The sequence below is a fragment of the Pseudophryne corroboree genome, chromosome 4 (assembly GCF_028390025.1).
Source record: "Pseudophryne corroboree isolate aPseCor3 chromosome 4, aPseCor3.hap2, whole genome shotgun sequence".
NCBI lineage: Eukaryota > Metazoa > Chordata > Amphibia > Anura > Myobatrachidae > Pseudophryne > Pseudophryne corroboree.
Genome location: NC_086447.1, coordinates 11347236 through 11372797, shown reverse-complemented (window position 1 = coordinate 11372797; position 25562 = coordinate 11347236).

Here is a 25562-nt window from a genome sequence, read left to right as displayed (position 1 = left end):
GCTTTCCAGAATACGCACACAGCTGAAAACCTCTTACGGCAACTGAGAAAAATCATCGCGGAATGGCTTACCCCAATTGGACTCTCCTGTGGATTTGTGGCATCGGACAACGCCAGCAATATTGTGTGTGCATTAAATATGGGCAAATTCCAGCACGTCCCATGTTTTGCACATACCTTGAATTTGGTGGTGCAGAATTTTTTAAAAAACGACAGGGGCATGCAAGAGATGCTGTCGGTGGCCAGAAGAATTGCGGGACACTTTCGGCGTACAGGCACCACGTACAGAAGACTGGAGCACCACCAAAAACTACTGAACCTGCCCTGCCATCATCTGAAGCAAGAAGTGGTAACGAGGTGGAATTCAACCCTCTATATGCTTCAGAGGTTGGAGGAGCAGCAAAAGGCCATTCAAGCCAATACAATTGAGCACGATATAGGAGGTGGAATGCACCTGTCCCAAGCGCAGTGGAGAATGATTTCAACGTTGTGCAAGGTTCTGATGCCCTTTGAACTTGCCACACGTGAAGTCAGTTCAGACACTGCCAGCCTGAGTCAGGTCATTCCCCTCATCAGGCTTTTGCAGAAGAAGCTGGAGACATTGAAGGAGGAGCTAACACGGAGCGATTCCGCTAGGCATGTGGGACTTGTGGATGGAGCCCTTAATTCGCTTAACAAGGATTCACGGGTGGTCAATCTGTTGAAATCAGAGCACTACATTTTGGCCACCGTGCTCGATCCTAGATTTAAAGCCTACCTTGGATCTCTCTCTCCGGCAGACACAAGTCTGCTGGGGTTGAAAGACCTGCTGGTGAGAAAATTGTCAAGTCAAGCGGAACGCGACCTGTCAACATCTCCTCCTTCACATTCTCCCGCAACTGGGGGTGCGAGGAAAAGGCTCAGAATTCCGAGCCCACCCGCTGGCGGTGATGCAGGGCAGTCTGGAGCGACTGCTGATGCTGACATCTGGTCCGGACTGAAGGACCTGACAACGATTACGGACATGTCGTCTACTGTCACTGCATATGATTCTCTCAACATTGAAAGAATGGTGGAGGATTATATGAGTGACCGCATCCAAGTAGGCACGTCACACAGTCCGTACTTATACTGGCAGGAAAAAGAGGCAATTTGGAGGCCCTTGCACAAACTGGCTTTATTCTACCTAAGTTGCCCTCCCACAAGTGTGTACTCCGAAAGAGTGTTTAGTGCCGCCGCTCACCTTGTCAGCAATCGGCGTACGAGGTTACATCCAGAAAATGTGGAGAAGATGATGTTCATTAAAATGAATTATAATCAATTCCTCCGCGGAGACATTGACCAGCAGCAATTGCCTCCACAAAGTACACAGGGAGCTGAGATGGTGGATTCCAGTGGGTACGAATTGATAATCTGTGAGGAGGGGGATGTTCACTGTGATATATCGGAGGATGATGATGAGGTGGACATCTTGCCTCTGTAGAGCCAGTTTGTGCAAGGAGAGATTAATTGCTTCTTTTTTGGTGGGGGTCCAAACCAACCCGTCATATCAGTCACAGTCGTGTGGCAGACCCTGTCACTGAAATGATGGGTTGGTTAAAGTGTGCATGTCCTGTTTATACAACATAAGGGTGGGTGGGAGGGCCCAAGGACAATTCCATCTTGCACCTCTTTTTTCTTTAATTTTTCTTTGCGTCATGTGCTGTTTGGGGAGTGTTTTTTGGAAGGGCCATCCTGCGTGACACTGCAGTGCCACTCCTAGATGGGCCCGGTGTTTGTGTCGGCCACTAGGGTCGCTTATCTTACTCACACAGCTACCTCATTGCGCCTCTTTTTTTCTTTGCGTCATGTGCTGTTTGGGGAGTGTTTTTTGGAAGGGCCATCCTGCGTGACACTGCAGTGCCACTCATAGATGGGCCCGGTGTTTGTGTCGGCCACTAGGGTCGCTTATCTTACTCACACAGCTACCTCATTGCGCCTCTTTTTTTCTTTGCGTCATGTGCTGTTTGGGGAGGGTTTTTTGGAAGGTACATCCTGCGTGACACTGCAGTGCCACTCCTAGATGGGCCCGGTGTTTGTGTCGGCCACTAGGGTCGCTTATCTTACTCACACAGCTACCTCATTGCGCCTCTTTTTTTCTTTGCGTCATGTGCTGTTTGGGGAGTGTTTTTTGGAAGGGCCATCCTGCGTGACACTGCAATGCCACTCCTAGATGGGCCCGGTGTTTGTGTCGGCCACTAGGGTCGCTTATCTTACTCACACAGCTACCTCATTGCGCCTCTTTTTTTCTTTGCGTCATGTGCTGTTTGGGGAGGGTTTTTTGGAAGGGACATCCTGCGTGACACTGCAGTGCCACTCCTAGATGGGCCAGGTGTTTGTGTCGGCCACTAGGGTCGCTTAGCTTAGTCATCCAGCGACCTCGGTGCAAATTTTAGGACTAAAAATAATATTGTGAGGTGTGAGGTATTCAGAATAGACTGAAAATGAGTGGAAATTATGGTTTTTGAGGTTAATAATACTTTGGGATCAAAATGACCCCCAAATTCTATGATTTAAGCTGTTTTTTTAGGTTTTTTGGAAAAAAACACCCGAATCCAAAACACACCCGAATCCGACAAAAAAAATTCGGTTAGGTTTTGCCAAAACGCAGTCGAACCCAAAACACGGCCGCGGAACCGAACCCAAAACCAAAACACAAAACCCGAAAAATTTCCGGCGCTCATCTCTATCCAAAACACACCCGAATCCGACAAAAAATGTTCAGCCAGTTTTTGCTAAAACGCGTCCAAATCCAAAACACGGCCGCGGAACCGAATCCAAAACCAAAACACAAAACCCGAAAAATGTCCGGTGCACATCTCTATATATAACACATGTAACTGTGACAGGGAAGGTGGCCCCTCTCAGCTCTGGCCCCATAGCAGCTGCACTGCCTGCACCTATGGTAGCTACACCCTGTATATAACACATGTAACTGTGACAGGGAAGGTGGCTACTCTCAGCTCTGGCCCCATAGCAGCTGCACTCCCTGCACCTATGGTAGCTACACCCTGAATATAACACATGTAACTGTGACAGGGAAGGTGGCTCCTCTCAGCTCTGTCCCCATAGCAGCTGCACTCCCTGCACCTATGGTAGCTACACCCTGTATATAACACATGTAACTGTGACAGGGAAGGTGGCCCCTCTCAGCTCTGGCCCCATAGCAGCTGCACTCCCTGCACCTATGGTAGCTACACCCTGTATATAACACATGTAACTGTGACAGGGAAGGTGGCTCCTCTCAGCTCTGGCCCCATAGCAGCTGCACTCCCTGCACCTATAGTAGCTACACCCTGTACATAACACATGTAACTGTGACAGGGAAGGTGGCCCCTCTCAGCTCTGGCCCCATAGCAGCTGCAATCCCTACACCTATGGTAGCTACACCCTGTATATAACACATGTAACTGTGACAGGGAAGGTGGCTCCTCTCAGCTCTGGCCCCATAGCAGCTGCACTCCCTGCACCTATGGTAGCTACACCCTGTACATAACACATGTAACTGTGACAGGGAAGGTGGCCCCTCTCAGCTCTGGGCCCATAGCAGCTGCACTCCCTGCACCTATGGTAGCTACACCCTGTATATAACACATGTAACTGTGACAGGGAAGGTGGCCCCTCTCAGCTCTGTCCCCATAGCAGCTGCACTCCCTGCATCTATGGTAGCTACACCCTGTATATAACACATGTAACTGTGACAGGGACGGTGGCCCCTCTCAGCTCTGGGCCCCATAGCAGCTGCACTCCCTGCACCTATGGTAGCTACACCCTGTATATAACACATGTAACTGTGACAGGAAAGGTGGCCCCTCTGAGCTCTGGCCCCATAGCAGCTGCACTCCCGGCACCTATGGTAACTACACCCTGTATATAACACATGTATCTGTGACAGGGAAGGTGGCCCCTCTCAGCTCTGTCCCCATAGCAGCTGCACTCCCTGCATCTATGGTAGCTACACCCTGTATATAACACATGTAACTGTGACAGGGACGGTGGCCCCTCTCAGCTCTGTCCCCATAGCAGCTGCACTCCCTGCACCTATGGTAGCTACACCCCTGTGTATAACACATGTAACTGTGACAGGGAAGGTGGCCCCTCTCAGCTCTGGGCCCATAGCAGCTGCACTCCCTGCACCTATGGTAGCTACACCCTGTATATAACACATGTAACTGTGACAGGGAAGGTGGCTCCTCTCAGCTCTGGGCCCCATAGCAGCTGCACTCCCTGCACCTATGGTAGCTACACCCTGTATATAACACATGTATCTGTGACAGGGAAGGTGGCCCCTCTCAGCTATGTCCCCATAGCAGCTGCACTCCCTGCACCTATGGTAGCTACACCCTGTATATAACATGTAACTGTGACAGGGAAGGTGGCCCCTCTCAGCTCTGTCCCCATAGCAGCTGCACTCCCTGCACCTATGGTAGCTACACCCTGTATATAACACATGTAACTGTGACAGGGAAGGTGGCCCCTCTCAGCTCTGGCCCCATAGCAGCTGCACTCCCTGCACCTATGGTAGCTACACCCTGTATATAACACATGTAACTGTGACAGGGAAGGTGGCCCCTCTCAGCTCTGGCCCCATAGCAGCTGCACTCCCTGCACCTATGGTAGCTACACCCCAGTATATAACACATGTAACTGTGACAGGGAAGGTGGCTCCTCTCAGCTCTGGCCCCATAGCAGCTGCACTCCCTGCACCTATGGTAGCTACACCCCAGTATATAACACATGTAACTGTGACAGGGAAGGTGGCTCCTCTCAGCTCTGGCCCCATAGCAGCTGCACTCCCTGCACCTATGGTAGCTACATCCTGTATATAACACATGTAACTGTGACAGGGAAGCTGGCCCCTCTCAGCACTGGGCCCCATAGCAGCTGCACTCCCTGCACCTATGGTAGCTACACCCTGTATATACCACATGTAACTGTGACAGGGAAGGTGGCCCCTCTCAGCTCTGGGCCCCATAGCAGCTGCACTCCCTGCACCTATGGTAGCTACACCCTGTATATACCACATGTAACTGTGACAGGGAAGGTGGGCTCTCTCAGCTCTGGCCCCATAGCAGCTGCACTCCCTGCACCTATGGTAGCTACTCCCTGTATATAACACATGTAACTGTGACAGGGAAGGTGGCTCCTCTCAGCTCTGGCCCCATAGCAGCTGCACTCCCTGCATCTATGGTAGCTACACCCTGTATATAACACATGTAACTGTGACAGGGAAGGTGGCCCCTCTCAGCTCTGGCCCCATAGCAGCTGCACTCCCTGCACCTATGGTAGCTACACCCTGTATATAACACATGTAACTGTGACAGGGAAGGTGGCCCCTCTCAGCTCTGGCCCCATAGCAGCTGTACTCCCTGCACCTATGGTAGTTACACCCTGTATATAACACATGTAACTGTGACAGGGAAGGTGGCCTCTCTCAGCCCTGGCCCCATAGCAGCTGCACTCCCTGCACCTATGGTAGCTACACCCTGTATATAACACATGTAACAGTGACAGGGAAGGTGGCCCCTCTCAGCTCTGGCCCCATAGCAGCTGCACTCCCTGCACCTATGGTAGCTACACCCTGTATATAACACATGTAACTGTGACAGGGAAGGTGGCTTCTCTCAGCTCTGGCACCATAGCAGCTGCACTCCCTGCACCTATGGTAGCTACACCCTGTATATAACACATGTAACTGTGACAGGGAAGGTGGCCCCTCTCAGCTCTGGCCCCATAGCAGCTGTACTCCCTGCACCTATGGTAGTTACACCCTGTATATAACACATGTAACTGTGACAGGGAAGGTGGCCTCTCTCAGCCCTGGCCCCATAGCAGCTGCACTCCCTGCACCTATGGTAGCTACACCCTGTATATAACACAATGTAACTGTGACAGGGAAGGTGGCCTCTCTCAGCTCTGGCCCCATAGCAGCTGCACTCCCTGCACCTATGGTAGCTACACCCTGTATATAACACATGTAACTGTGACAGGGAAGGTGGCCCCTCTCAGCTCTGGCCCCATAGCAGCTGCACTCCCTGCACCTATGGTGGCTACACCCTGTATATAATAGAGATGAGCGCCTGAAATTTTTCGGGTTTTGTGTTTTGGTTTTGGGTTCTGTTCCGCGGCCGTGTTTTGGGTTCGACCGCGTTTTGGCAAAACCTCACCGAATTTTTTTTGTCGGATTCGGGTGTGTTTTGGATTCGGGTGTTTTTTTCAAAAAACCCTAAAAAACAGCTTAAATCATAGAATTTGGGGGTCATTTTGATCCCATATTATTATTAACCTCAAAAACCATAATTTCCACTCATTTTCAGTCTATTCTGAATACCTCACACCTCACAATATTATTTTTAGTCCTAAAATTTGCACCAAGGTCGCTGGATGACTAAGCTAAGCGACACTAGTGGCCGACACAAACACCTGGCCCATCTAGGAGTGGCACTGCAGTGTCACGCAGGATGTCCCTTCCAAAAAACCCTCCCCAATCAGCACATGACGCAAAGAAAAAAAGAGGCGCAATGAGGTAGCTGACTGTGTGAGTAAGATAAGCGACCCTAGTGGCCGACACAAACACCGGGCCCATTTAGGAGTGGCACTGCAGTGTCACGCAGGATGTCCCTTCCAAAAAACCCTCCCCAATCAGCACATGACGCAAAGAAAAAAAGAGGCGCAATGAGGTAGCTGACTGTGTGAGTAAGATTAGCGACCCTAGTGGCCGACACAAACACCGGGCCCATTTAGGAGTGGCACTGCAGTGTCACGCAGGATGTCCCTTCCAAAAAACCCTCCCCAATCAGCACATGACGCAAAGAAAAAAAGAGGCGCAATGAGGTAGCTGACTGTGTGAGTAAGATTAGCGACCCTAGTGGCCGACACAAACACCGGGCCCATTTAGGAGTGGCACTGCAGTGTCACGCAGGATGTCCCTTCCAAAAAACCCTCCCCAATCAACACATGACGCAAAGAAAAAAAGAGGCGCAATGAGGTAGCTGACTGTGTGAGTAAGATTAGCGACCCTAGTGGCCGACACAAACACCGGGCCCATTTAGGAGTGGCACTGCAGTGTCACGCAGGATGTCCCTTCCAAAAAACCCTCCCCAATCAGCACATGACGCAAAGAAAAAAAGAGGCGCAATGAGGTAGCTGACTGTGTGAGTAAGATTAGCGACCCTAGTGGCCGACACAAACACCGGGCCCATTTAGGAGTGGCACTGCAGTGTCACGCAGGATGTCCCTTCCAAAAAACCCTCCCCAATCAACACATGACGCAAAGAAAAAAAGAGGCGCAATGAGGTAGCTGACTGTGTGAGTAAGATTAGCGACCCTAGTGGCCGACACAAACACCGGGCCCATTTAGGAGTGGCACTGCAGTGTCACGCAGGATGTCCCTTCCAAAAAACCCTCCCCAATCAGCACATGACGCAAAGAAAAAAAGAGGCGCAATGAGGTAGCTGACTGTGTGAGTAAGATTAGCGACCCTAGTGGCCGACACAAACACCGGGCCCATTTAGGAGTGGCACTGCAGTGTCACGCAGGATGTCCCTTCCAAAAAACCCTCCCCAATCAGCACATGACGCAAAGAAAAAAAGAGGCGCAATGAGGTAGCTGACTGTGTGAGTAAGATTAGCGACCCTAGTGGCCGACACAAACACCGGGCCCATTTAGGAGTGGCACTGCAGTGTCACGCAGGATGTCCCTTCCAAAAAACCCTCCCAAAACAGCACATGACGCAAAGAAAAATAAAAGAAAAAAGAGGTGCAAGATGGAATTGTCCTTGGGCCCTCCCACCCACCCTTATGTTGTATAAACAAAACAGGACATGCACACTTTAACCAACCCATCATTTCAGTGACAGGGTCTGCCACACGACTGTGACTGATATGACGGGTTGGTTTGGACCCCCCCCAAAAAAGAAGCAATTAATCTCTCCTTGCACAAACTGGCTCTACAGAGGCAAGATGTCCACCTCATCATCACCCTCCGATATATCACCGTGTACATCCCCCTCCTCACAGATTATCAATTCGTCCCCACTGGAATCCACCATCTCAGCTCCCTGTGTACTTTGTGGAGGCAATTGCTGCTGGTCAATGTCTCCGCGGAGGAATTGATTATAATTCATTTTAATGAACATCATCTTCTCCACATTTTCTGGATGTAACCTCGTACGCCGATTGCTGACAAGGTGAGCGGCGGCACTAAACACTCTTTCGGAGTACACACTTGTGGGAGGGCAACTTAGGTAGAATAAAGCCAGTTTGTGCAATGGCCTCCAAATTGCCTCTTTTTCCTGCCAGTATAAGTATGGACTGTGTGACGTGCCTACTTGGATGCGGTCACTCATATAATCCTCCACCATTCTTTCAATGGTGAGAGAATCATATGCAGTGACAGTAGACGACATGTCCGTAATCGTTGTCAGGTCCTTCAGTCCGGACCAGATGTCAGCATCAGCAGTCGCTCCAGACTGCCCTGCATCACCGCCAGCGGGTCGGCTCGGAATTCTGAGCCTTTTCCTCGCACCCCCAGTTGCGGGAGAATGTGAAGGAGGAGATGTTGACAGGTCGCGTTCCGCTTGACTTGACAATTTTCTCACCAGCAGGTCTTTCAACCCCAGCAGACTTGTGTCTGCCGGAAAGAGAGATCCAAGGTAGGCTTTAAATCTAGGATCGAGCACGGTGGCCAAAATGTAGTGCTCTGATTTCAACAGATTGACCACCCGTGAATCCTTGTTAAGCGAATTAAGGGCTCCATCCACAAGTCCCACATGCCTAGCGGAATCGCTCCGTGTTAGCTCCTCCTTCAATGTCTCCAGCTTCTTCTGCAAAAGCCTGATGAGGGGAATGACCTGACTCAGGCTGGCAGTGTCTGAACTGACTTCACGTGTGGCAAGTTCAAAGGGCATCAGAACCTTGCACAACGTTGAAATCATTCTCCACTGCGCTTGAGACAAGTGCATTCCACCTCCTATATCGTGCTCAATTGTATAGGCTTGAATGGCCTTTTGCTGCTCCTCCAACCTCTGAAGCATATAGAGGGTTGAATTCCACCTCGTTACCACTTCTTGCTTCAGATGATGGCAGGGCAGGTTCAGTAGTTTTTGGTGGTGCTCCAGTCTTCTGTACGTGGTGCCTGTACGCCGAAAGTGTCCCGCAATTCTTCTGGCCACCGACAGCATCTCTTGCACGCCCCTGTCGTTTTTTAAATAATTCTGCACCACCAAATTCAAGGTATGTGCAAAACATGGGACGTGCTGGAATTTGCCCATATTTAATGCACACACAATATTGCTGGCGTTGTCCGATGCCACAAATCCACAGGAGAGTCCAATTGGGGTAAGCCATTCCGCGATGATCTTCCTCAGTTGCCGTAAGAGGTTTTCAGCTGTGTGCGTATTCTGGAAACCGGTGATACAAAGCGTAGCCTGCCTAGGAAAGAGTTGGCGTTTGCGAGATGCTGCTACTGGTGCCGCCGCTGCTGTTCTTGCGGCGGGAGTCCATACATCTACCCAGTGGGCTGTCACAGTCATATAGTCCTGACCCTGCCCTGCTCCACTTGTCCACATGTCCGTGGTTAAGTGGACATTGGGTACAGCTGCATTTTTTAGGACACTGGTGACTCTTTTTCTGAGGTCTGTGTAAATTTTCGGTATCGCCTGCCTAGAGAAATGGAACCTAGATGGTATTTGGTACCGGGGACACAGTACCTCCAACAAGTCTCTAGTTGGCTCTGCAGTAATGATGGATACCGGAACCACGGTTCTCACCACCCAGGATGCCAAGGCCTCAGTTATCCGCTTTGCAGTAGGATGACTGCTGTGATATTTCATCTTCCTCGCAAAGGACTGTTGGACAGTCAATTGCTTGGTGGAAGTAGTAAAAGTGGTCTTACGACTTCCCCTCTGGGATGACCATCGACTCCCAGCAGCAACAACAGCAGCGCCAGCAGCAGTAGGCGTTACACGCAAGGATGCATCGGAGGAATCCCAGGCAGGAGAGGAATCGTCAGAATTGCCAGTGACATGGCCTGCAGGACTATTGGCATTCCTGGGGAAGGAGGAAATTGAAACTGAGGGAGTTGGTGGGGTGGTTTGCGTGAGCTTGGTTACAAGAGGAAGGGATTTACTGGTCAGTGGACTGCTTCCGCTGTCACCCAAAGTTTTTGAACTTGTCACTGTCTTATTATGAATGCGCTGCAGGTGACGTATAAGGGAGGATGTTCCGAGGTGGTTAACGTCCTTACCCCTACTTATTACAGCTTGACAAAGGGAACACACGGCTTGACACCTGTTGTCCGCATTTCTGTTGAAATACCTCCACACCGAAGAGCTGATTTTTTTGGTATTTTCACCTGGCATGTCAACGGCCATATTCCTCCCACCGACAACAGGTGTCTCCCCGGGTGCCTGACTTAAACAAACCACCTCACCATCAGAATCCTCCTGGTCAATTTCCTCCCCAGCGCCAGCAACACCCATATTATCCTCCTCATCCTGGTGTACTTCAACACTGACATCTTCAATCTGACTATCAGGAACTGGACTGCGGGTGCTCCTTCCAGCACTTGCAGGGGGCGTGCAAATGGTGGAAGGCGCATGCTCTTCACGTCCAGTGTTGGGAAGGTCAGGCATCGCAACCGACACAATTGGACTCTCCTTGTGGATTTGGGATTTCGAAGAATGCACAGTTCTTTGCTGTGCTTTTGCCAGCTTGAGTCTTTTCATTTTTCTAGCGAGAGGCTGAGTGCTTCCATCCTCATGTGAAGCTGAACCACTAGCCATGAACATAGGCCAGGGCCTCAGCCGTTCCTTGCCACTCCGTGTGGTAAATGGCATATTGGCAAGTTTACGCTTCTCCTCCGACAATTTTATTTTAGGTTTTGGAGTCCTTTTTTTACTGATATTTGGTGTTTTGGATTTGACATGCTCTGTACTATGACATTGGGCATCGGCCTTGGCAGACGACGTTGCTGGCATTTCATCGTCTCGGCCATGACTAGTGGCAGCAGCTTCAGCACGAGGTGGAAGTGGATCTTGATCTTTCCCTAATTTTGGAACCTCAACATTTTTGTTCTCCATATTTTAATAGGCACAACTAAAAGGCACCTCAGGTAAACAATGGAGATGGATGGATACTAGTATACAATTATGGACGGACTGCCGAGTGCCGACACAGAGGTAGCCACAGCCGTGAACTACCGTACTGTACTGTGTCTGCTGCTAATATAGACTGGTTGATAAAGAGATGTCGTAGTATGTATGTATGAAGAAGAAAGAAAAAAAAACCACGGTTAGGTGGTATACAATTATGGACGGACTGCCGAGTGCCGACACAGAGGTAGCCACAGCCGTGAACTACCGTACTGTACTGTGTCTGCTGCTAATATAGACTGGTTGATAAAGAGATGTCGTAGTATGTATGTATGAAGAAGAAAGAAAAAAAAACCACGGTTAGGTGGTATACAATTATGGACGGACTGCCGAGTGCCGACACAGAGGTAGCCACAGCCGTGAACTACCGTACTGTACTGTGTCTGCTGCTAATATAGACTGGTTGATAAAGAGATGTCGTAGTATGTATGTATGAAGAAGAAAGAAAAAAAAACCACGGGTAGGTGGTATACAATTATGGACGGACTGCCGAGTGCCGACACAGAGGTAGCCACAGCCGTGAACTACCGTACTGTACTGTGTCTGCTGCTAATATAGACTGGTTGATAAAGAGATGTCGTAGTATGTATGTATGAAGAAGAAAGAAAAAAAAACCACGGTTAGGTGGTATACAATTATGGACGGACTGCCGAGTGCCGACACAGAGGTAGCCACAGCCGTGAACTACCGTACTGTACTGTGTCTGCTGCTAATATAGACTGGTTGATAAAGAGATGTCGTAGTATGTATGTATGAAGAAGAAAGAAAAAAAAACCACGGTTAGGTGGTATACAATTATGGACGGACTGCCGAGTGCCGACACAGAGGTAGCCACAGCCGTGAACTACCGTACTGTACTGTGTCTGCTGCTAATATAGACTGGTTGATAAAGAGATGTCGTAGTATGTATGTATGAAGAAGAAAGAAAAAAAAAACACGGGTAGGTGGTATACAATTATGGATGGACTGCCGAGTGCCGACACAGATGTAGCCACAGCCGTGAACTACCGTACTGTACTGTGTCTGCTGCTAATATAGACTGGTTGATAAAGAGATGTCGTAGTATGTATGTATGAAGAAGAAAGAAAAAAAAACCACGGGTAGGTGGTATACAATTATGGACGGACTGCCGAGTGCCGACACAGAGGTAGCCACAGCCGTGAACTACCGTACTGTACTGTGTCTGCTGCTATGATAGACTGGTTGATAAAGAGATGTCGTAGTATGTATGTATGAAGAAGAAAGAAAAAAAAAACACAGGTAGGTGGTATACAATTATGGACGGACTGCCGAGTGCCGACACAGAGGTAGCCACAGCCGTGAACTACCGTACTGTACTGTGTCTGCTGCTAATATAGACTGGTTGATAAAGAGATGTCGTAGTATGTATGTATGAAGAAGAAAGAAAAAAAAACCACGGTTAGGTGGTATACAATTATGGACGGACTGCCGAGTGCCGACACAGAGGTAGCCACAGCCGTGAACTACCGTACTGTACTGTGTCTGCTGCTAATATAGACTGGTTGATAAAGAGATGTCGTAGTATGTATGTATGAAGAAGAAAGAAAAAAAAACCACGGGTAGGTGGTATACAATTATGGACGGACTGCCGAGTGCCGACACAGAGGTAGCCACAGCCGTGAACTACCGTACTGTACTGTGTCTGCTGCTAATATAGACTGGTTGATAAAGAGATATCGTAATATGTATGTATGAAGAAGAAAGAAAAAAAAACCACGGGTAGGTGGTATACAATTATGGACGGACTGCCGAGTGCCGACACAGAGGTAGCCACAGCCGTGAACTACCGTACTGTACTGTGTCTGCTGCTAATATAGACTGGTTGATAAAGAGATGTCGTAGTATGTATGTATGAAGAAGAAAGAAAAAAAAACCACGGGTAGGTGGTATACAATTATGGACGGACTGCCGAGTGCCGACACAGAGGTAGCCACAGCCGTGAACTACCGTACTGTACTGTGTCTGCTGCTAATATAGACTGGTTGATAAAGAGATGTCGTAGTATGTATGTATGAAGAAGAAAGAAAAAAAAACCACGGGTAGGTGGTATACAATTATGGACGGACTGCCGAGTGCCGACACAGAGGTAGCCACAGCCGTGAACTACCGTACTGTACTGTGTCTGCTGCTAATATAGACTGGTTGATAAAGAGATGTCGTAGTATGTATGTATGAAGAAGAAAGAAAAAAAAACCACGGTTAGGTGGTATACAATTATGGACGGACTGCCGAGTGCCGACACAGAGGTAGCCACAGCCGTGATCTACCGTACTGTACTGTGTCTGCTGCTAATATAGACTGGTTGATAAAGAGATGTCGTAGTATGTATGTATGAAGAAGAAAGAAAACCACGGTTAGGTGGTATACAATTATGGACGGACTGCCGAGTGCCGACACAGAGGTAGCCACAGCCGTGAACTACCGTACTGTACTGTGTCTGCTGCTAATATAGACTGGTTGATAAAGAGATGTAGTAGTATGTATGTATAAAGAAGAAAGAAAAAAAAACCACGGGTAGGTGGTATACAATTATGGATGGACTGCCGAGTGCCGACACAGAGGTAGCTACAGCCGTGAACTACCGTACTGTGTCTGCTGCGACTGGATGATAAATAATGATATAAAAAAAATATATATATCACTACTGCAGCCGGACAGGTATATATATTATATAATGACGGACCTGCTGGACACTGTCTGTCAGCAGAATGAGTTTTTTATAGAATAAAAAAAAAAACACCACACAAGTGAAGTCACACGACGAGTGTTTAACTTTTTCAGGCAATCACAATATAGTATACTATACTACTAACTATACTGGTGGTCAGTGTGGTCAGGTCACTGGTCAGTCACACTGGCAGTGGCACTCCTGCAGCAAAAGTGTGCACTGTTTAATTTTAATATAATATGTACTCCGAGTCCTGGCTCCTGCTATAACCTATAACTGGCACTGCAGTGCTCCCCAGTCTCCCCCACAATTATAAGCTGTGTGAGCTGAGCACAGTCAGATATATAATATATACATAGATGATGCAGCAGACTGGGCTGAGCAGTGCACACAGATATGGTATGTGACTGAGTCACTGTGTGTATCGTTTTTTTCAGGCAGAGAACGGATATATTAAATAAAAAAACTGCACTGTCTGGTGGTCACTGTGGTCAGTCACTAAACTCTGCACTCTCTTCTACAGTATCACAGCCTCAGGTCAATCTCTCTCTCTCTCTCCTAATCTAAATGGAGAGGACGCCAGCCACGTCCTCTCCCTATCAATCTCAATGCACGTGTGAAAATGGCGGCGACGCGCGGCTCCTTATATAGAATCCGAGTCTTGCGAGAATCCGACAGCGTCATGATGACGTTCGGGCGCGCTCGGGTTAACCGAGCAAGGCGGGAGGATCCGAGTCTGCTCGGACCCGTGAAAAAAACCATGACGTTCGGGCGGGTTCGGATTCAGAGAAACCGAACCCGCTCATCTCTAGTATATAACACATGTAACTGTGACAGGGAAGGTGGCCCCTCTCAGCTCTGGCACCATAGCAGCTGCACTCCCTGCACCTATGATAGCTACACCCTGTATATAACACATGTAACTGTGACAGGGAAGGTGGCCCCTCTCAGCTCTGGCCCCATAGCATCTGCACTCCCTACACCTATGGTAGCTACACCCTGTATATAACACATGTACTGTGACAGGGAAGGTGGCTCCTCTCAGCTCTGGTCCCCATAGCAGCTGCACTCCCTGCACCTATGGTAGCTACACCCTGTATATAACACATGTAACTGTGACAGGGAAGGTGACCCCTCTCAGCTCTGGTCCCATAGCAGCTGCACTCCCTGCACCTATGGTAGCTACACCCTGTATATAACACATGTAACTGTGACAGGGAAGGTGGCTCCTCTCAGCTCTGGGCCCCATAGCAGCTGCACTCCCTGCACCTATGGTAGCTACACCCTGTATATAACAAATGTAACTGTGACAGGGAAGGTGGCCCCTCTCAGCTCTGGCCCCATAGCAGCTGCACTCCCTGCACCTATGGTAGCTATACCCTGTATATAACACATGTAACTGTGACAGGGAAGGTGGCCCCTCTGAGCTCTGGCCCCATAGCAGCTGCACTCCCTGCACCTATGGTAGCTACACCCTGTATATAACACATGTAACTGTGACAGGGAAGGTGGCCCCTCTGAGCTCTGGCCCCATAGCAGCTGCACTCCCTGCATCTATGGTAGCTACACCCTGTATATAACACATGTAACTAACTGTGACAGGGAAGGTGGCCCCTCTCAGCTCTGTCCCCATAGCAGCTGCACTCCCTGCACCTATGGTAGCTACACCCTGTATATAACACATGTAACTGTGACAGGGAAGGTGGCCCCTCTCAGCTCTGGCCCCATAGCAGCTGCACTCCCTGCACCTATGGTAGCTACACCCTGTATATAACACATGTAACTGTGACAGGGAAGGTGGCCCCTCTCAGCTCTGGGCCCCATAGCAGCTGCACTCCCTGCACCTATGGTAGCTACACCCTGTATATAACACATGTAACTGTGACAGGGAAGGTGGACCCTCTCAGCTCTGGCCCCATAGCAGCTGCACTCCCTGCACCTATGGTAGCTACACCCTGTATATAACACATGTAACTGTGACAGGGAAGGTGGCCCCTCTCAGTTCTGGACCCCATAGCAGCTGCACTCCCTGCACCTATGGTAGTTACACCCTGTATATAACACATGTAACTGTGACAGGGAAGGTGGCCTCTCTCAGCTCTGGCCCCATAGCAGCTGCACTCCCTGCACCTATGGTGGCTACACCCTGTATATAACACATGTAACTGTGACAGGGAAGGTGGCCCCTCTCAGCTCTGGCCCCATAGCAGCTGCACTCCCTGCACCTATGGTAGCTACACCCTGTATATAACACATGTACTGTGACAGGGAAGGTGGCCCCTCTCAGCTCTGGCCCCATAGCAGCTGCACTCCCTGCACCTATGGTAGCTACACCCTGTATATAACACATGTAACTGTGACAGGGAAGGTGGCCCCTCTCAGCTCTGGCCCCATAGCAGCTTCACTGCCTGCACCTATGGTGGCTACACCCTGTATATAACACATGTAACTGTGACAGGGAAGGTGGCTCCTCTCAGCTCTGGCCCCATAGCAGCTGCACTCCCTGTACCTATGGTAGCTACACCCTGTATATAACACATGTAACTGTGACAGGGAAGGTGGCCCCTCTCAGCTCTGGCCCCATAGCAGCTGCACTCCCTGCACCTATGGTAGCTACACCCTGTATATAACACATGTAACTGTGACAGGGAAGGTGGCCCCTCTCAGCTCTGGGCCCCATAGCAGCTGCACTCCCTGCACCTATGGTAGCTACACCCTGTATATAACACATGTAACTGTGACAGGGAAGGTGGCCCCTCTCAGCTCTGGCCCCATAGCAGCTGCACTCCCTGCACCTATGGTAGCTACACCCTGTATATAACACATGTAACTGTGACAGGGAAGGTGGCCCCTCTCAGTTCTGGACCCCATAGCAGCTGCACTCCCTGCACCTATGGTAGTTACACCCTGTATATAACACATGTAACTGTGACAGGGAAGGTGGCCTCTCTCAGCTCTGGCCCCATAGCAGCTGCACTCCCTGCACCTATGGTGGCTACACCCTGTATATAACACATGTAACTGTGACAGGGAAGGTGGCCCCTCTCAGCTCTGGCCCCATAGCAGCTGCACTCCCTGCACCTATGGTAGCTACACCCTGTATATAACACATGTACTGTGACAGGGAAGGTGGCCCCTCTCAGCTCTGGCCCCATAGCAGCTGCACTCCCTGCACCTATGGTAGCTACACCCTGTATATAACACATGTAACTGTGACAGGGAAGGTGGCCCCTCTCAGCTCTGGCCCCATAGCAGCTTCACTGCCTGCACCTATGGTGGCTACACCCTGTATATAACACATGTAACTGTGACAGGGAAGGTGGCCCCTCTGAGCTCTGGCCCCATAGCAGCTGAACTCCCTGCACCTATGGTAGCTACACCCTGTATATAACACATGTAACTGTGACAGGGAAGGTGGCCCCTCTGAGCTCTGGCCCCATAGCAGCTGCACTCCCTGCACCTATGGTAGCTACACCCTGTATATAACACATGTAACTGTGACAGGGAAGGTGGCCCCTCTCAGCTCTGGCCCCATAGCAGCTGCACTCCCTGCACCTATGGTAGCTACACCCTGTATATAACACATGTAACTGTGACAGGGAAGGTGGCCCCTCTCAGCTCTGTCCCCATAGCAGCTGCACTCCCTGCACCTATGGTAGCTACACCCTGTATATAACACATGTAACGGTGACAGGGAAGGTGGCTCCTCTCAGCTCTGGCCCCATAGCAGCTGCACTCCCTGCACCTATGGTAGCTACACCCTGTATATAACACATGTAACTGTGACAGGGAAGGTGGCCCCTCTCAGCTCTGGCCCCATAGCAGCTGCACTCCCTGCACCTATGGTAGCTACACCCTGTATATAACACATGTAACTGTGACAGGGAAGGTGGCCCCTCTCAGCTCTGTCCCCATAGCAGCTGCACTCCCTGCACCTATGGTAGCTACACCCTGTATATAACACATGTAACGGTGACAGGGAAGGTGGCTCCTCTCAGCTCTGGCCCCATAGCAGCTGCACTCCCTGCACCTATGGTAGCTACACCCTGTATATAACACATGTAACTGTGACAGGGAAGGTGGCCCCTCTCAGCTCTGGCCCCATAGCAGCTGCACTCCCTGCACCTATGGTAGCTACACCCTGTATATAACACATGTAACTGTGACAGGGAAGGTGGCCCCTCTCAGCTCTGGCCCCATAGCAGCTGCACTCCCTGCACCTATGGTAGCTACACCCTGTATATAACACATGTAACTGTGACAGGGAAGGTGGCCTCTCTCAGCTCTGGCCCCATAGCAGCTGCACTCCCTGCACCTATGGTAGCTACACCCTGTATATAACACATGTAACTGTGACAGGGAAGGTGGCCCCTCTCAGCTCTCGCCCCATAGCAGCTGCACTCCCTACACCTATGGTAGCTACACCCCTGTGTATAACACATGTAACTGTGACAGGGAAGGTGGCCCCTCTCAGCTCTGGGCCCCATAGCAGCTGCACTCCCTGCACCTATGGTAGCTACACCCTGTATATAACACATGTAACTGTGACAGGGAAGGTGGCTCCTCTCAGCTCTGTCCCCATTGCAGCTGTATTACCTGCACCTATGGTAGCTACACCCTGTATATAACACAAGTAACTGTGACAGGGAAAGTGGCCCCTCTCAGCTCTGGCCCCATAGCAGCTGCACTGCCTGCACCTATGGTAGCTACACCCTGTATATAACACAAGTAACTGTGACAGGGAAAGTGGCCCCTCTCAGCTCTGGCCCCATAGCAGCTGCACTGCCTGCACCTATGGTAGCTACACCCTGTATATAACACATGTAACTGTGACAGGGAAGGTGGCCCCTCTCAGCTCTGGCCCCATAGCAGCTGCACTCCCTGCACCTATGGTAGCTACACCCTGTATATAACACATGTAACTGTGACAGGGAAGGTGGCCCCTCTCAGATCTGTCCCCATAGCAGCTGCACTGCCTGCACCTATGGTAGCTACACCCTGTATATAACACATGTAACTGTGAAAGGGAAGGTGGCCCCTCTCAGCTCTGGGCCCATAGCAGCTGCACTCCCTGCACCTATGGTAGCTACACCCAGTGCCAGATTAAGGTCCTGATGGGCCGGGAGCTGAAATTTATAAAGGGCCTACTGTGCGCCGCCACAGGGAGTGTGACCAGTATGGTGGGGGTATGACTACTGATATGGAGGGAAGGGGGATCTGTGCCGTGGGGCACAAAAAAAACAACTATGGATTATTAATAAAATAACATTTAAGTTATTGAGGTTAGTAATACTCTAGGAACAAAAAAAAGTCCAAATTATGTGATTTTAGCTTTTTTTGTGTTAATTTTTGGAAAAAATACAAAACCAAAACCAGTCAGGGTGTTTTCAACCTCTAAACCATACATACTGTATACACACATACATACTGTATATATTTATCAAGATTAGAGATGAGCGGGTTCGGTTTCTCTGAATCCGAACCCGCCCGAACGTCATGGTTTTTTTCACGGGTCCGAGCAGACTCGGATCCTCCCGCCTTGCTCGGTTAACCCGAGCGCGCCCGAACGTCATCATGACGCTGTCGGATTCTCGCGAGACTCGGATTCTATATAAGGAGCCGCGCGTCGCCGCCATTTTCACACGTGCATTGAGATTGATAGGGAGAGGACGTGGCTGGCGTCCTCTCCATTTAGATTAGGAGAGAGAGAGAGAGATTGACCTGAGGCTGTGATACTGTAGAAGAGAGTGCAGAGTTTAGTGACTGACCACAGTGACCACCAGACAGTGCAGTTTTTTTATTTAATATATCCGTTCTCTGCCTGAAAAAAACGGTACACACAGTGACTCAGTCACATACCATATCTGTGTGCACTGCTCAGCCCAGTGTGCTGCATCATCTATGTATATATTATATATCTGACTGTGCTCAGCTCACACAGCTTATAATTGTGGGGGAGACTGGGGAGCACTGCAGTGCCAGTTATAGGTTATAGCAGGAGCCAGGAGTACAAGACAGTCACATACCATATCTGTGTGCACTGCTCAGCCCAGTGTGCTGCATCATCTATGTATATATTATATATCTGACTGTGCTCAGCTCACACAGCTTATAATTGTGGGGGAGACTGGGGAGCACTGCAGTGCCAGTTATAGGTTATAGCAGGAGCCAGGACTCGGAGTACATATTATATTAAAATTAAACAGTGCACACTTTTGCTGCAGGAGTGCCACTGCCAGTGTGACTGACCAGTGACCTAGTGACCACACTGACCACCAGTATAGTTAGTAGTATACTATATTGTGATTGCCTGAAAAAGTTAAACACTCGTCGTGTGACTTCACTTGTGTGGTGTTTTTTTTTTATTCTATAAAAAACTCATTCTGCTGACAGACAGTGTCCAGCAGGTCCATCATTATATAATATATATACCTGTCCGGCTGCAGTAGTGATATATATATATTTTTTATATCATTATTTATCATCCAGTCGCAGCAGACACAGTACGGTAGTTCACGGCTGTAGCTACCTCTGTGTCGGCACTCGGCTGTCCACCATAATTGTATACCACCTACCCGTGGTTTTTTTTTCTTTCTTCTTTATACATACATACTACTACATCTCTTTATCAACCAGTCTATATTAGCAGCAGACACAGTACAGTACGGTAGTTCACAGCTGTGGCTACCTCTGTGTCGGCACTCGGCAGTCCGTCCATAATTGTATACCACCTAACCGTGGTTTTTTTTTCTTTCTTCTTCATACATACATACTACGACATCTCTTTATCAACCAGTCTATATTAGCAGCAGACACAGTACAGTACGGTAGTTCACGGCTGTGGCTACCTCTGTGTCGGCACTCGGCAGTCCGTCCATAATTGTATACCACCTAACCGTGTTTTTTTTTTCTTTCTTCTTCATACATACATACTACGACATCTCTTTATCAACCAGTCTATATTAGCAGCAGACACAGTACAGTACGGTAGTTCACGGCTTTGGCTACCTCTGTGTCGGCACTCGGCAGTCCGTCCATAATTGTATACCACCTACCCGTGGTTTTTTTTTCTTTCTTCTTCATACATACATACTACGACATCTCTTTATCAACCAGTCTATATTAGCAGCAGACACAGTACAGTACGGTAGTTCACGGCTGTGGCTACCTCTGTGTCGGCACTCGGCAGTCCGTCCATAATTGTATACCACCTACCCGTGGTTTTTTTTTCTTTCTTCTTCATACATACATACTACGACATCTCTTTATCAACCAGTCTATATTAGCAGCAGACACAGTACAGTACGGTAGTTCACGGCTGTGGCTACCTCTGTGTCGGCACTCGGCAGTCCGTCCATAATTGTATACCACCTACCCGTGGTTTTTTTTTCTTTCTTCTTCATACATACATACTACGACATCTCTTTATCAACCAGTCTATATTAGCAGCAGACACAGTACAGTACGGTAGTTCACGGCTGTGGCTACCTCTGTGTCGGCACTCGGCAGTCCGTCCATAATTGTATACCACCTACCCGTGGTTTTTTTTTCTTTCTTCTTCATACATACATACTACGACATCTCTTTATCAACCAGTCTATATTAGCAGCAGACACAGTACAGTACGGTAGTTCACGGCTGTGGCTACCTCTGTGTCGGCACTCGGCAGTCCGTCCATAATTGTATAGCACCTAACCGTGGTTTTTTTTTCTTTCTTCTTCATACATACATACTACGACATCTCTTTATCAACCAGTCTATATTAGCAGCAGACACAGTACAGTACGGTAGTTCACGGCTGTGGCTACCTCTGTGTCGGCACTCGGCAGTCCGTCCATAATTGTATACCACCTAACCGTGGTTTTTTTTTCTTTCTTCTTCATACATACATACTACGACATCTTTTTATCAACCAGTCTATATTAGCAGCAGACACAGTACAGTACGGTAGTTCACGGCTGTGGCTACCTCTGTGTCGGCACTCGGCAGTCCGTCCATAATTGTATACCACCTACCTGTGGTTTTTTTTTCTTTCTTCTTCATACATACATACTACGACATCTCTTTATCAACCAGTCTATATTAGCAGCAGACACAGTACAGTACGGTAGTTCACGGCTGTGGCTACCTCTGTGTCGGCACTCGGCAGTCCGTCCATAATTGTATACCACCTACCCGTGGTTTTTTTTTCTTTCTTCTTCATACATACATACTACGACATCTCTTTATCAACCAGTCTATATTAGCAGCAGACACAGTACAGTACGGTAGTTCACGGCTGTGGCTACCTCTGTGTCGGCACTCGGCAGTCCGTCCATAATTGTATACCACCTACCCGTGGTTTTTTTTTCTTTCTTCTTCATACATACATACTACGACATCTCTTTATCAACCAGTCTATATTAGCAGCAGACACAGTACAGTACGGTAGTTCACGGCTGTGGCTACCTCTGTGTCGGCACTCGGCAGTCCGTCCATAATTGTATACCACCTACCCGTGGTTTTTTTTTCTTTCTTCTTCATACATACATACTACGACATCTCTTTATCAACCAGTCTATATTAGCAGCAGACACAGTACAGTACGGTAGTTCACGGCTGTGGCTACCTCTGTGTCGGCACTCGGCAGTCCGTCCATAATTGTATACCACCTAACCGTGGTTTTTTTTTCTTTCTTCTTCATACATACATACTACGACATCTCTTTATCAACCAGTCTATATTAGCAGCAGACACAGTACAGTACGGTAGTTCACTGCTGTGGCTACCTCTGTGTCGGCACTCGGCAGTCCGTCCATAATTGTATACCACATACCCGTTGTTTTTTTTTCTTTCTTCTTCATACATACATACTACGACATCTCTTTATCAACCAGTCTATATTAGCAGCAGACACAGTACAGTACGGTAGTTCACGGCTGTGGCTACCTCTGTGTCGGCACTCGGCAGTCCGTCCATAATTGTATACCACCTACCCGTGGTTTTTTTTTCTTTCTTCTTCATACATACATACTACGACATCTCTTTATCAACCAGTCTATATTAGCAGCAGACACAGTACAGTACGGTAGTTCATGGCTGTGGCTACCTCTGTGTCGGCACTCAGCAGTCCGTCCATAATTGTATACCACCTACCCGTGGTTTTTTTTTCTTTCTTCTTCATACATACATACTACGACATCTCTTTATCAACCAGTCTATATTAGCAGCAGACACAGTACAGTACGGTAGTTCACGGCTGTGGCTACCTCTGTGTCGGCACTCGGCAGTCCGTCCATAATTGTATACCACCTACCCGTGGTTTTTTTTTCTTTCTTCTTCATACATACATACTACGACATCTCTTTATCAACCAGTCTATATTAGCAGCAGACACAGTACAGTACGGTAGTTCACGGCTGTGGCTACCTCTGTGTCGGCACTCGGCAGTCCGTCCATAATTGTATACCACCTAACCGTGGTTTTTTTTTCTTTCTTCTTCATACATACATACTACGACATCTCTTTATCAACCAGTCTATATTAGCAGCAGACACAGTACAGTACGGTAGTTCACGGCTGTGGCTACCTCTGTGTCGGCACTCGGCAGTCCGTCCATAATTGTATACCACCTACCCGTGGTTTTTTTTTCTTTCTTCTTCATACATACATACTACGACATCTCTTTATCAACCAGTCTATATTAGCAGCAGACACAGTACAGTACGGTAGTTCACGGCTGTGGCTACCTCTGTGTCGGCACTCGGCAGTCCGTCCATAATTGTATACTAGTATCCATCCATCTCCATTGTTTACCTGAGGTGCCTTTTAGTTGTGCCTATTAAAATATGGAGAACAAAAATGTTGAGGTTCCAAAATTAGGGAAAGATCAAGATCCACTTCCACCTCGTGCTGAAGCTGCTGCCACTAGTCATGGCTGAGACGATGAAATGCCAGCAACGTCGTCTGCCAAGGCCGATGCCCAATGTCATAGTACAGAGCATGTCAAATCCAAAACACCAAATATCAGTAAAAAAAGGACTCCAAAACCTAAAATAAAATTGTCGGAGGAGAAGCGTAAACTTGCCAATATGCCATTTACCACACGGAGTGGCAAGGAACGGCTGAGGCCCTGGCCTATGTTCATGGCTAGTGGTTCAGCTTCACATGAGGATGGAAGCACTCAGCCTCTCGCTAGAAAAATGAAAAGACTCAAGCTGGCAAAAGCACAGCAAAGAACTGTGCATTCTTCGAAATCCCAAATCCACAAGGAGAGTCCAATTGTGTCGGTTGCGATGCCTGACCTTCCCAACACTGGACGTGAAGAGCATGCGCCTTCCACCATTTGCACGCCCCCTGCAAGTGCTGGAAGGAGCACCCGCAGTCCAGTTCCTGATAGTCAGATTGAAGATGTCAGTGTTGAAGTACACCAGGATGAGGAGGATAATATGGGTGTTGCTGGCGCTGGGGAGGAAATTGACCAGGAGGATTCTGATGGTGAGGTGGTTTGTTTAAGTCAGGCACCCGGGGAGACACCTGTTGTCGGTGGGAGGAATATGGCCGTTGACATGCCAGGTGAAAATACCAAAAAAATCAGCTCTTCGGTGTGGAGGTATTTCAACAGAAATGCGGACAACAGGTGTCAAGCCGTGTGTTCCCTTTGTCAAGCTGTAATAAGTAGGGGTAAGGACGTTAACCACCTCGGAACATCCTCCCTTATACGTCACCTGCAGCGCATTCATAATAAGACGGTGACAAGTTCAAAAACTTTGGGTGACAGCGGAAGCAGTCCACTGACCAGTAAATCCCTTCCTCTTGTAACCAAGCTCACGCAAACCACCCCACCAACTCCCTCAGTGTCAATTTCCTCCTTCCCCAGGAATGCCAATAGTCCTGCAGGCCATGTCACTGGCAATTCTGACGATTCCTCTCCTGCCTGGGATTCCTCCGATGCATCCTTGCGTGTAACGCCTACTGCTGCTGGCGCTGCTGTTGTTGCTGCTGGGAGTCGATGGTCATCCCAGAGGGGAAGTCGTAAGACCACTTTTACTACTTCCACCAAGCAATTGACTGTCCAACAGTCCTTTGCGAGGAAGATGAAATATCACAGCAGTCATCCTACTGCAAAGCGGATAACTGAGGCCTTGGCATCCTGGGTGGTGAGAACCGTGGTTCCGGTATCCATCATTACTGCAGAGCCAACTAGAGACTTGTTGGAGGTACTGTGTCCCCGGTACCAAATACCATCTAGGTTCCATTTCTCTAGGCAGGCGATACCGAAAATTTACACAGACCTCAGAAAAAGAGTCACCAGTGTCCTAAAAAATGCAGCTGTACCCAATGTCCACTTAACCACGGACATGTGGACAAGTGGAGCAGGGCAGGGTCAGGACTATATGACTGTGACAGCCCACTGGGTAGATGTATGGACTCCCGCCGCAAGAACAGCAGCGGCGGCACCAGTAGCAGCATCTCGCAAACGCCAACTCTTTCCTAGGCAGGCTACGCTTTGTATCACCGGTTTCCAGAATACGCACACAGCTGAAAACCTCTTACGGCAACTGAGGAAGATCATCGCGGAATGGCTTACCCCAATTGGACTCTCCTGTGGATTTGTGGCATCGGACAACGCCAGCAATATTGTGTGTGCATTAAATATGGGCAAATTCCAGCACGTCCCATGTTTTGCACATACCTTGAATTTGGTGGTGCAGAATTATTTAAA